This window comes from Rattus norvegicus, chromosome 1 (assembly GCF_021556685.1).
Source record: "Rattus norvegicus strain SHRSP/BbbUtx chromosome 1, alternate assembly SHRSP_T2T, whole genome shotgun sequence".
In the NCBI taxonomy this organism is placed as follows: domain Eukaryota; kingdom Metazoa; phylum Chordata; class Mammalia; order Rodentia; family Muridae; genus Rattus; species Rattus norvegicus.
In genome coordinates, this window is record NC_141534.1 from 140,033,445 (window position 1) to 140,046,292 (window position 12,848).

The 12,848-nt window shown below is 44.3% G+C and overlaps 1 pseudogene; it reads right to left on the reverse strand.

The window, feature by feature from the left end:
• Positions 1 to 1,507: 1,507 nt before the first annotated feature.
• Positions 1,508 to 12,482, reverse strand: LOC103691177 (histone H2A.Z pseudogene; annotated as a pseudogene).
• Between the last annotated feature and the right edge of the window lie 366 nt (positions 12,483 to 12,848).

The window sequence follows — 12,848 nt, forward strand, 5'->3', positions numbered from 1 at the left end:
GTGTGTGTGTGTGTGTGTGTGTGTGTGTGTGTGCGCGGGGGGTGGAGGGTGCAGGATGATCCATGAGGGGAATCAGTTGTTGCTTCTGGAAAGATTGGGGTAACAGTCCAGAATATTCATATAGGCAGCAGCCCTGGTGTTTAGTGATGCTGGGATTTAAATCAGGGCTTCAACAGTGTTCGAAAATGTGAGAAAGGCATCTGTTTCTCACCTCTGATCCTTATTATCAAGTCAGGAGAACTTAGAAAAAAAAACAGCTGAAATCAGATTATGGGCTGATCTTAAATATAAAAAAAACAAACAAAACAAGAAGTCCGTTCCCAGGCTGCAGAGATGGTCCAGTGGTTAGCAGCTCTTCCAGAGGTCCTGAGTTCAATTCCCAGCAACTACACGGTGGCTCACAACCATCTGTAATAAGATCTGATGCCCTCTTCCGATGTATCTGAAGACAGCTACAGTGTACTCACATACATAAAAATAAATAAATCTTAAAAAAAAATCCATTCCCCTTTGTAGTCAAGGAGCTCTTCTTGAGAAAGGAGTGGAAAGGCAGGGGGATGGTTGTGTTGGTAGTGCTCTTGCTTTGAGAGGTGAGGACCTAAGAAGCCAGTTCAAAAAGCCAGGTTACTGTAGTGCCAGCACAGGGAAGCAGGGACAGGAGAACCCCTAGGACTTGCTGGCCAGATAGCCTAGCAGAATCAAAGAGTTCCCGATTCAGTGAGAGGCCTTGTCTCAAATTCTTATTTTTCAGTTGGAGAGCAATGGAGGAAGTGTGTCAACTTGATATAAGCTTGGATTGTTTGGGGAAAGGAAACCTCAGTGGAGAAAATGTGTCTGAGACTGTGCTGTAGGCAAGGCTGTGTGGGCATTTTCTTGGTTAGTGATTGGTGTGCATAGGAGGTCACTGCAGTCCACTGTGATAAATGCCACTCCAGGGCAGGGCGGCCTGGGTTGTATAAGAGAGCAAGTTGAGCAAGCCATGGGGAGCAAGACAGAAAGCAGCACTCCTTCCTGGCCTCTGCTTTGGCTCCCACCTCCAGGTTCCTGCTCTGGTTTCTCTCAGAGATGGAATGTGACCTTGGAGTTGAGGTCTTAAGTTAGTTTTCATTATGGTGTTTATGACAGCAGTATTTTTTTTGGGGTGCAGGATATGACCTTTATTGAATTTATCCACCAGACTGGAAGTGATGTCTGTACAAAACCAAATGTTTGTTACTATAACTTTTGCATCACAATTAATCCAAACAGGTTTTTTTTTTTTTTTTTAAAAGTCAATTCCATCAAAACCACTACTTCAGAATCCATATCTTCTTTGAAAGTCACAGGTACACTTAAATATGGTTAGGACTAGAATGCAGAAATTTGGTTGGTTCGAAGACTAATTAAGCCTCCATCTTGCTCAAATAGAATTACAAAAAGGCAAAATTGAGATACAGTTCACTGGAAACACCAACACTGGACAGCCGCTAAGAATAGAGTCCTGAGATAATAAGGAATCCAGGCATCCTTAGACAGTCTTCTGTTGTCCTTTCTTCCTGATCTGCAATTTGTGACTGTGTGGGCTGACACCGCCACCAGCAATGGTAGCCTTGATCGGAGAGTCCGGGTCGGTTCTTCATCTCCATGTGTATCCAGGTGCAAAGGATGAGGGGTAATGGCCTTTACCTTTAAGGCATTGGATATATTTCCTGCCAACTCAAGCACCCTCTGCGGTGAGGTGCGGTACTCCAGGACGGCTGCGCTGTACACAGCAGCAGTTGTGCCTACACGTCCATGGCTGGTTTTCCTAGATTTTAGGCGCTGATGAATACAGCCCACAGGGAACTGCAAGCCAGCTCGCTGTGAGTGGGAAACTGCCTTTGTCTTGGCTTTTCTCGAATCCTTTAGCCTTACTGCCAGCCATCTCTGCTGTGCTTAGGCTTGGACAAGTGAGGAAGAGGAGAAGCCAGGCGGAGAGATCCCTGGGCCAGCTCCTCCGTTGTACCTTAATTCAAACTCCATGACAGCCATAGTAAAAGAGGAAGATACCCACTATTTATCTAAGGCCTCCACATATACACAATTGCTTATATACATGACCAGCTAACGTGTATACACACACACACACACACACACAGATTGGTGTGCCATGCCTTGTGACATTGCACGTCTTTCTGATGTCACAGCATTTTAAGTCCTCTTAAGATAATCTCTCTTGTTTCCATCAAGGAAAAGGAGGCCTTCAAAGTTAAGTGTCCAAGGAAGACAGTTTCCAGGGCAGAAGAGTGGTCAGGTCTGACCCAAATTGTGTTGGTGGCTTCATCTTCTGCCTGAGTATTGGTCACACAGTGTGAGAAGCACAGGGAGCCCAGGGTTCAGAGTAAGGAACCAGGGCTGGGAGGCACATGTGGAAGAGGGCAGGGATGTTGGTTAATGACTTGGGCCCTGGCTGCTCTTCCAGAGGAACCTGGTGCTCTGATTCCTAGCACCATGGCAGCTCACGGCCACCTGTAGGTCCAGTTTTGGGGAGGGGTCAGTCACCCTTTTCTGACCTCCACATGCACCGGGCATGTATTTGGTGCACAAACAGGTAAAACATTCACACATGTGAAATAAATAAAAATTAAAAATGAAAAAAAAATCAGGTACGGCAAGATAATCAAAACAGAAAACCACTTGCAGTCTACCCCCAGCAACTAACTCCTCCTCCCAGGCCCACTGAAGGAAGCCATGGCGGTTACCAGGTGTTCCGAGAGCATCTTTTAGGGACAAGCTGCTCCCTTCAAGTGTATCCACATTGCACTTTCTCACTGCTTCTGAATACATTCTCTGCTAGTTAACTACTTAGTATGTCCTTTGTAAGTTCTTTGACTAAGACACCAAGAACCTGGAGACAGCCGTCAAGTCAGAGGCCACCAGTAACAGGTCACATATGCAGTCCACACTAGGTCAGATGTGGTTCCAAAATTGTAAACTTAACACACCAGGAGGTGTGTGTGTGTGTGTGTGTGTGTGTGTGTGTGTGTGTGTGTGTGTATGTGTAACTGGACTATGCGGTCTTCAAGTGTGAACTTTGTAGACGATATCATGTTGTGTCACAGTATCAAAATGTTGGACATGCCTGCTACATGATCCGGAACCGATAGCAGTGAGGAGAATTATTTTTATTATCTTGTAACTAGGAATAAAATAAAATTAGGCATAAACTATTTATGCTTATGGCTCTTTTGCACCTATAAAACCCAAAGCAAACTTCAATGAGAAGCAAGGGGAAGCACATAGGCCCAACATCTTAATAAGCAACATCATTATGATGGGATTTATGATGAGGCTGTACTGACAGTTACCACTCGCAATGCCTTAGTCGTGGAAGGATGCAGCCTCGGGTTCAGATCTATGTTTATGTGTGTATTTTGATTAAAAAAATTACCCTTGGGAATCCCATGGATGAGGGCCACTTTTATTTGGCGACTTGACACATTCATTGCCTGGGAAGGGAGTCTCAGTGAGGAACTGTCTGGATTAGGTTGGCTTATGGGTGCGCCGGTGAGGGATTTATTTTCTTAATCAGGCTGCATGGGCTGGGCCCTGGCCTAACTGAAGAGGAAGGAGCTGAGCGGAGAATGCATGGATGTTGCTCTCCACTGTGGATGTGACGTGACCAGATGCCTCAACTTCCTGCCATTTTGATTCCCCCGCAACAGTGGATTTCAACTTGAGATTGTGAGCCAAGAAAGCTTTTTCCTATCAAGTTGCTTCTGTTGGAGTATTTTATCATAGCAACAGGAAAAGTACCCAGGGCACTGCCCCTTCTCCTAAGGAGGAAGCACAGATGGTATTGATAATGCCAAGGCTGCATTGGTAAATGACCCAAGTTTGGACACTAAACAATTTCTAATTATTGATTTTAATGAGGTGTTCCTTGGTAAATTAGTAGTGTGCTCACATTCCCTTAAATTTATTGCTAACATTATAGCCTTATTAAAATCTACTTGAACTAGTGCCAGTCTACCTTCTAGAATGGGAAAGGAAAATGCCCTAAATGAGTATTTACTACTCATCCCTAATGAACTGCTAAAATCTGTTCTCTGTAGACAGGATGCTCACAGCATCTGCAGCCAATTTCACAGTAGCCACTACTCCATTTCAAGTGTTGTTTTGCTTTCCTTCCCTTGTGCCTTGGTGGGGAGAGACTTTCTTCCCCTCTTGGTCCTCTGGGTACTATTCCAGAGTCTATATACATTCACGATGTCACTTTTCCAGAAACAAATACAAGCATTAAAATCTTACAGGGCGTTGGTCTCTTACAAAAGGATAGCCAGATGTTGAACAACAGTAACCACTGTCAGGTTCACAGGAAATGCCAATTCTCCAAATCCCAAAAGGCTGTCCAAATATCCCGAGATGAGAGCAACCTGGATTATAGGAAGATTTCTGATTGTTAGATAAATGCCAGTGTTCAATGCTCAGGAATTTGTGACATTGGTTCCCATCTTCCAAAAGGAGTCATTTCTCTTACCTCTGGCAGAAGGGACATATGGTTTCTTGTGGTATCCACTAACACATCAAAGCTCATACTGGCTTCCAGGCTCCCTCCATGTCACAAGTCACTGTTCCACATTTCAAAGTCCATGCTAGTGTCCTAACCCTTCTCACTCCTCCCCTCCCCTAAATTCCCTCCAGCTCAGTGGTTCCCCTCCCACCAGCTACACCTCTCCTTATAACCCTGCTAGTCTTGCTGGTTCTCTCCAGCTCTCCCTCTTTGCTTCCATTTCTCTCACCAAACTTTCTTTATTTTCTATCTAATAAAATTTTGCTATTTCCCTCTGTTTCATAGATAGCCCTGGCTGGGTCCAATCTTCAGGCCCTGTTTAGTCTAGTTCTTTCTCTCTTTGCTCTGGACTCTTCACAAAAACCACTTTCCCCTTGTCAGGCACACCTTTAATCCCAGCACTCGGGAGGCAGAGGCAGGCAGATCTCTGAGTTCAAGGCCAGCCTGGTCTACAGGGTGAGTTCCAGGACGCTAGGGCTACACAGACAAATTCTGTCTCAAAAATGAACATACACCCCCGCCCAACCCATAAGAACAAAAATCAAAACAAAACAACAAAACAAAAAACCTTTTTCCCTTAACCATACCATGGAGTAGTCATGTTATCAGTTTACACACCCACATTTTACTTATTTTAGGGTTCTTTGCATATGTGTGTGTTGCATATATTATGTATGTAGTGCATGTACATATGTGTGTGGGTAGTTATGGCCATGTGTGCACATGTAGAGGCCAGGAGGACATTGGGTATCTTCTGTAGTTCTCTATCTTTTTTTTTTTTTTTTTTGGCTCTTTTTTTCCGGAGCTGGGGACCGAACCCAAGGCCTTGCGCTTCCTAGGCAAGCGCTCTACCACTGAGCTAAATCCCCACCCCTTGTAGTTCTCTATCTTAATCCCTTGAGAATCTTTCATTGGACTGTAAGCTTGGCATTTTTGTTAGGCTACCTGGCCAGTAAACTTATAGGATTTACCTGAGTCTGCCTTCTAATGCTCCTGGGGTTACACGCATTTTTAGCCATGTTCAACTTTTGATATAGATATTGGGGATTCAAACTAGGGTCTGTGTGTTTGCACAATTCTTAATTACCAAAGGGTAGTAAGTAAGCCATCTTCACAATCAGTCCTCCTCCACATGAGACAGGAAACTCACTAATAGCCCAGGTTAGTCTTGAACTCAAAGCAATCCTCCTGCCTCAGCCTCCCAAGTGCTGAGATTATAGGTATGTTTTACCATTCCTGACTTAAATATTAAAAAAACCCCAAACATGTAAATAAAATTTTTGTACAGAACTGAGACTCCCCGAGAACCCCAGGAATCTGTGCACCCTAAATTAAGGACTGGCTAGAAAACAGTATTTTCTTAAAGATGATCCAGGGAAGTGACCTCTTACACTTCTCTACATTTAAACGGTGAAGCTCCTGAAGGGCCTGGATCAGTGAGAGCCAGGTGTTAAGGCTGCTGGAGATGGAGGTTTGGAGCAGGAATGGTTAAGTAGAGAGGCAATTTTGCTCTCTCAAGTGCACTGAGATTTCTCCAGCTCTTGCCTCGAAGACGAACATTGAAAGGAGAGGTAGGGGACTTCAACACTTTAATGTTGACAACAGCTAGATTTGGGATAACTACTTGGAAAGACCACAATTAAAGAGCAACAAACCCAGTGCCCAGAGGCAGAAGTTCTCAACCTGGTTGCCTATTAGAGTCACCAGGGGAGCTATTTAAGTGTGCTGATGCACAGCTCCATCAAGGAAGATTTGAGTTAATTGGTCTGGGGTTGGGCACCAGGGTTTGTAAAAGCTCCCCAGGGGGATTCTAATGTGTAACCTAGGTGGTCCACTCCTGCCCAAGAGATGCTTTTCTGTGGTATAATTACATTTAAGAGACCTAAATTAATTTATTTATGGAAGAGAGAGGAGAGAGGGGACCCAACCTCAATCGAATGTTCTGGGCTAACTGTATAGAAAATCCACTGAACGCTTGCTAGATGTGAAGCATTATCTTAACCACTGCCCGTGTTTGTTCTCCACTGTGGCTTCTTCTTCACTGATTTGCTTCTGTTCTATAAAGGAAGAGACAGAGGCTTACACACAGCCAGATGATTACCTTGAATTATTCTGATGATAAATAAGTAAATGCATAAATGAAGGTTGCCCAGGATCACAGAGCTGGAGGAATAGGCTGTGAATCGTGACCCCAGCCCTCCCGTGGCAGCAGAGTCAGCAAATCTCCACACGGATATGCTGACACATAGCAGCAGAGACCTGAGGATGCCCAGGGCGGAGTTCCTGCTTGCCCGTCTTATCAGGGAGATGCTAATTCTAAAGAAACAGGATGTGATACTAGTAGGTTATTCCATTTGTCTGGAATCATTTTTTTTTAGATTTTTTTTATGGTTTGAGAATTTATATGTGTATATAGCGTGCTCTGATCGAGTCCATTCTCCATTCCCTCACCTCCAATTCTCTCCTTCCCATGACTATTCCCTTCATATTATTACTTAATCTTTATGTATATATACTATATAATATACATATAATTTATTTTTTGATCATTAGTGTTTTGCCTGCATGTTTGTCTGTGTGGGGGTGTCAGAAACCCTGGAACTAGAATTATAAACAGGTATGAGCTGCCATGTGGGTGCTGGGAATTGATCCTGGGTCTCTGGAAGAGCAGCCAGTGCTCATAACCACTGAGCAATCTCTCCAGTCCAAGTTTTTTTCTTAAAACCCACTGAGCCCACTTGGTGGTGTCAGTATGCACATGGATGAGCGTAGGATCATCTACTGCAGCACCGGTGGCCTCCCAGAGCAACAACCTTAAAGAAAGCTGACTCAGCTTCTTCCAGCACCCATTATAGCTTTTCAGCTCCGTGTGGGACAGCATCTTGACCGCCTCCATCTCCCATGCTACAATTTTGTCTGGCTTGATCTTGCAAAAATCTTGTGCATGATTTTTACAACCACTGTGACTTCAATTCAGTTGTCCTGCTATGTTCAGAAAACAGTTTCCCTGTAATCATCTGCTTCTGGCTTTTAATATTCTGCTTCCTCCTTTGTGATGATCTCTGAGCCTTGGGGGAGGGGGAGGACTATGTATGATATAGGGAGAGGACTATGTATGATATGGGGGAGGACTACGTATGATAAAGGGGAAGACTATGTATGATATAGAAGGAGGACTATGTATGATATAGGGGGAGGACTATGTATGATATAGGGGAGAACTATGTATGATATAGGGGTTTGCTTTAGGGCTGGCACTCCACAGTCTCTTGTTCTCTGCATGTTGACCAGCTGTGAGTCTCTGTGTCAATCAGCTGTAAATAGTAGCTTCTCTGATGCAGACTGAAAACTGTGCTAATCTGTGGGTACAATGATGTCATTAGGGGCTGGTTTAATGCTAGGACCATGTAGGAGAATAAAAGCAGTTAAGTTCTCCCCTAGGGCCCATAATCTACCTAATCATGAGTTTGTGTCCCTATTAACAGTGCAAGGCATGGATTCCATTTTGTGGGCTGGACGTTAGATCCAATCAGAAAGCAAGTGGTCAATTCCATAACATTTAAGTGTGCCAGTGCAGGGCTCCATCAACGAAGATTTGAATGAATTGGTCTGGGTTAGGCATCAGGATTTGATATACCCATTATTGCACCCATTATTGTAGGTGTGTCTTACAAGGCTGTTTGTAACTGTAGCTGATAGGGTTCCCAGCTGAGTAAGGTTGATAATTTCTTTGTTTAGTAATTTAGCATAGTACCTTTCAGCACTGTGAAATCAGTCATTAGCAATAGTAGTAAAGTGACTCCTAGTGACAAAGTGCTGTACTCACAGAGCAGAGCATCACTCAACCCACTTCTTACACTAGATGATATTACAGTGTTCCATTAATTCACTAAAGTATTGAGTGGTGACATCCCAATGCTTCCTCGTTTCATCACAATGCTTCATTGTGACATTTGAATGTTCCATGGTGCCCTCACAATGTTAAAGTGTGCCATCACAATGTTCAATTGTGCCAACACAGTGATGAATTGTGACACCACATGGCTCTCAGGTGTTATTAAAAACTGCATTGTGGCATCACGATGTTGTACTGTGAAATCATGGGTTTGCATTGAAGCATCACAATGCTGTACTGTGACAACACGATATTCTCTTGAGACTTCCTAATACAACATTGTTACCACCATGCTGAATTATGACATCATGTTTCACTGTGACATCATAATGAGACATTGTGACATCACAAAGTTCCCTTGTGCCATCACATCAAGGCACTGTGATATCTTAACAATAGCATGACATCACTATGTGACATCATAACGCTCAACTCTTCCAGCTCAATTCTGAATTGTGACATCAAGATGATGTAATGTACCACCACAATGCCTTACTGTGATATGACAATGCTCTTTGTGCTACCTCAGTGCTCATCATGACATCACAAAATTCCATTTTGACACCACATAGCTCCATTGCATCGCCATGCTGAATTGTGCTGTCACAGTACGTCTGTTTGTCATCATAATTCTGAGTTATGACATCACAATGTAGCATTGTGACATCTCGTTGCTAGATTATGAGATCACTGTGTTGCATTGTGAAGTCACAATTGTGACAATGCTCTGTTGTATCGTCACAATATTGAATGGTGAGGTCACAGTGTTGTGTTATGCTACCACAGTCCTTCATTGTGCCACCAGGATGTTGAACTGTGACAACATAATACCGAGCTGTACCATCACAATGATCTTCTGTGCCATAATAATACCCTTTGTATCATTGCGATGCTGTCCTGTGCTATCGCAGTGTGGATTGGGGTGTTATGATGCAGAAGCTTATTGCAACCAGGAGTGCCTGAAGAAGATCCTGGGGTAAAATGAGAGAGTCACTTGAAAGAAAGCCATGGTTGAAAATATAGGGTGCAGGACAGAGTGAGAGAGTCTAGGCAAGAACTCCTGGGGACCAAGATAAAGCCCTAGAGGAGGCTATTCTGAAGCCCAGATGGAGAGGTTGTCGGAGATGGTGGAAAAGTCCAGAGAGAGCTATTCTAGCTATCAGGGGGCCAAGAAGGCCCTGGCAAGACGCCATGCTATCTCCAAATACCACCTGAAAAGCTTAGGGAAGGAGTGGACAGGAATGTTGACAGCAAGGTAGAAGACGTGCAAAGTTGGAGTGGAGATTTTTTTTCTCTTAAAACAATCCAATTCAGGTGAAAATGGAGAGAAACCGACGAGGAGAGGAGTGGACTGTAGCAGGGTGGCATGCTCCCAAGGGTAGAGGGGAACAAGCAAAATAAAATGTGCAGAAATGCTGGGCGGTGCCTTTTGGGTACCCAATGGCGCCTGACAGAGGCAAGAATGCACCCTTAGGGGGCTCCAGCTTTGACATCCACACCGTGGGCAACGGGAGAGCTACTTACCAGGGATATCTCAGTCTATCTTTCCCATGTTGCCTCCATCCTTCCGAGGTCTAAGCTCTGCTTGGGAATCAGGCTCGAATCCATGCAATGGTGTAGTCTAGTTTGGTGTGGCTGCCAGGCTGATGATGCTGTGTGGGAGTTGCAGCTGAAAGGGGTATGGAGATGTTTCTGTACCAGGGGTGACTCCCACTTGGAACCTGGAGCACAGACACAACAGCTGGTGCATTTACGTGGGCAAGTTGGGGTCCGAGCTGCTGTCAATGTTAATTAAACACCAAGCCATCTGGAGGCTGAACTGCCCTGCTCCTCACCCTCAGCTTTTCTGGGGAGAAAGCAGGCTGCAGCCTAATTCTGCCCAGCTGGTCCTCGCCTCTCACTCGGAAACAACTTTGATGTGTGTGAGAAAAACACAGAGCTGTGAAAGGAGCTGTGGACAGATGGTGGGCCCCTCACTCAGAGGCCAGGCCCTCACTGCGTTGTGAACCTTAGGACTTTGTGCCCTGCGGAAGTCCCCTGAAGAGCTGCCCTGTGGGTGGGCAGCCATTGCTGTGGTTCCGTTGGCCAAGAAGGCTCTTGTCAGCCAACATTATGTCATCACCAGCTGTCTGCAGCTCTCCTAGGAGACACTTGAGAAACTGAAAGAAATATTTCTCTTTGGCCATAGCTGGCTGTTTCCATGGTTTGACAATACTAACCAGATGTAAAATGGGCCAGTAGAAAAGAGGCCGGGGAAAGGGGGTGGGGGGCACGAGGGGGCAGATAGAAGGCTCCATTGAAAACTTCTGCCCAACCACAATAAGTTGATAAAAATGGCACAAAACTGAGACCTGATGGCCTTCTAGGGTTGTAAGTTTGAGTGACAAGGAGCTGTGCACAAATTCCAGTTCTGTTCTGTTTGGCTTTGTTTTGTTTTGGATCGGGGTTTTGGAGTCCAGTTGGTTTACAATGAATGATCCCTCTGTCCCACCTCAGTCTCGGAGCACTTGCTGGGAATGCAGCCATGTGCTACCATTCAGCTCAGGTTTTTTTTATTTTTTATTTTTGACAGAGTTTCTCTGTGAGGCCCCAGCTGTCCTGGGACTCACTCTGTAGACCAGGCTGTCCTTGAACTCAGAGATCTACCTGCCTCTGCCTCCCAAGTGCTGGGATTAAAGGTCTATGCCACCATGCCTGGCTACTTTTTTTTTTTGTTTAAAAAATACAATCCTTTGGAAGATGAATTTTTAGGAACAGACAAAATAATAATAAGGCAATTTTAAGTGCAATGATGCCGACTTGGTAGGAGTCTAAAATGCTGTTCACGTTCTGAGAGATTGCTTGGTTTAAATAGTTCTGAGGCCGGAGAGATGGCTCAGCACTTAAAAGCATACGCTGCTTTTTGACAGGTCCTGGGTTTGATTCCCAGCACACAAATGGAGGCTTACAACTGTCTATGACTCCAGTTTCAGGAGATCCAAGACCCTCTTCTGGCCTCTGTAGGCACTGAATGTACGTGGTGCACAAATATACATGAAGACGAAGCACATAAGAAATAAAATAATAAGATAATTAATAATAATAACAACAATAATAATAATCATGTCACTGCATTGACTGAGAACCATAACCTACTTTTCTTTTCAATGTGGCGTGGGTAGAAGCCAGGGCACATTAGACAAGAACTCTATCACCGCACTTGTCTACATCTCTAGTCCTTAGTTTTCAAGACAGGATCATGCGTCTATGCTCAGACCGGCCTTTGGACTTGCTGTATAGCTTTATGCCAGCTTCAAACATGCTATCTTCCTGCTTCAGCTTCCTCAGTGCTGATATTACAGGTAATGTCACCATACCTGACCCAAACCCAATTTTCTGAACAGACAACCCATATTGTTAAATGTTTCCATCATATAAAACAGTACCATTACTATTTTCTTTCCTGTCCTTGCTCCAGGAGCCCATATTCTCTCTGCTTTGTACAGTGACAAGATGGGTCTGGTTTGCCTGAGATTTTCTGATCTCCACAGAAGCGCCTTGTCCTGGGAAGAGTCACCAACACATTTTAATATATTTTGGCAAACACTTCTTGATGTTTTACAAATCATAATAGAGAATTGCACGAAGAATTCTTGTTTAAAAGCTAGGCATGACACTGGGTGGGAAGAGGAAATTCACAAGTATCACGGTAACTTCCGGTACCCGGAGTCATTCTTCCTGTGCAGGGGGTTAGTGCTGGTCAGGCTTGAGAAACGGACTCATGAAACATCAACAACCAGTGGCCTCATTTCCCTTGGCTGGGTTGGACCAGAGACTCTGTTATCTTTTGTTTATAATTTATTTTCATGGAGTTAGAAAAAAGCTATTTTTGCATTTTGGGCTTAGCTTTCATAAATATGCCTAATTGCACTCACCTTTCAGATTTCCATGTGCAAAGGTAACCAATTTGGGAAAGTCCCGTTTTTGGAGAAAACATAACACAGCCTTTATCAGGTGCCAACGAGGGAAGGAGATTCGAAGCCTTTTCCAGGTAAAAATAGACCTGGGACGAGGCATCTTTTCAACACAGGACTTTTGCAAACTGCAAACTGGCACGTTATTATTTCATGAATAAGGCACTGACATTTCTTTTAAACATTCTAGCTTCAGGCTATTTTACTTTAGTGAAGAAAAAGAGATGAATTATTTATAAAACCCGACATGAATATCATATGATAATTCTCTCATTGCTAGCAGGGAGTAAAGTGAGCCGCAGCTGGTGCCCTGTCGGCTTCCCAGACCAGGAGATCATAATAAGCAAGGGTAATCTGGGCCCCACCCTCCCACGTGTGTCCTGTCCTTCAGATGTGGCCAGTTCTGAGATGTGACTCAATCTTCTCTGGAGAGGGAGGGCAGTCTATTCTCGCCACCTCTCATCACTAA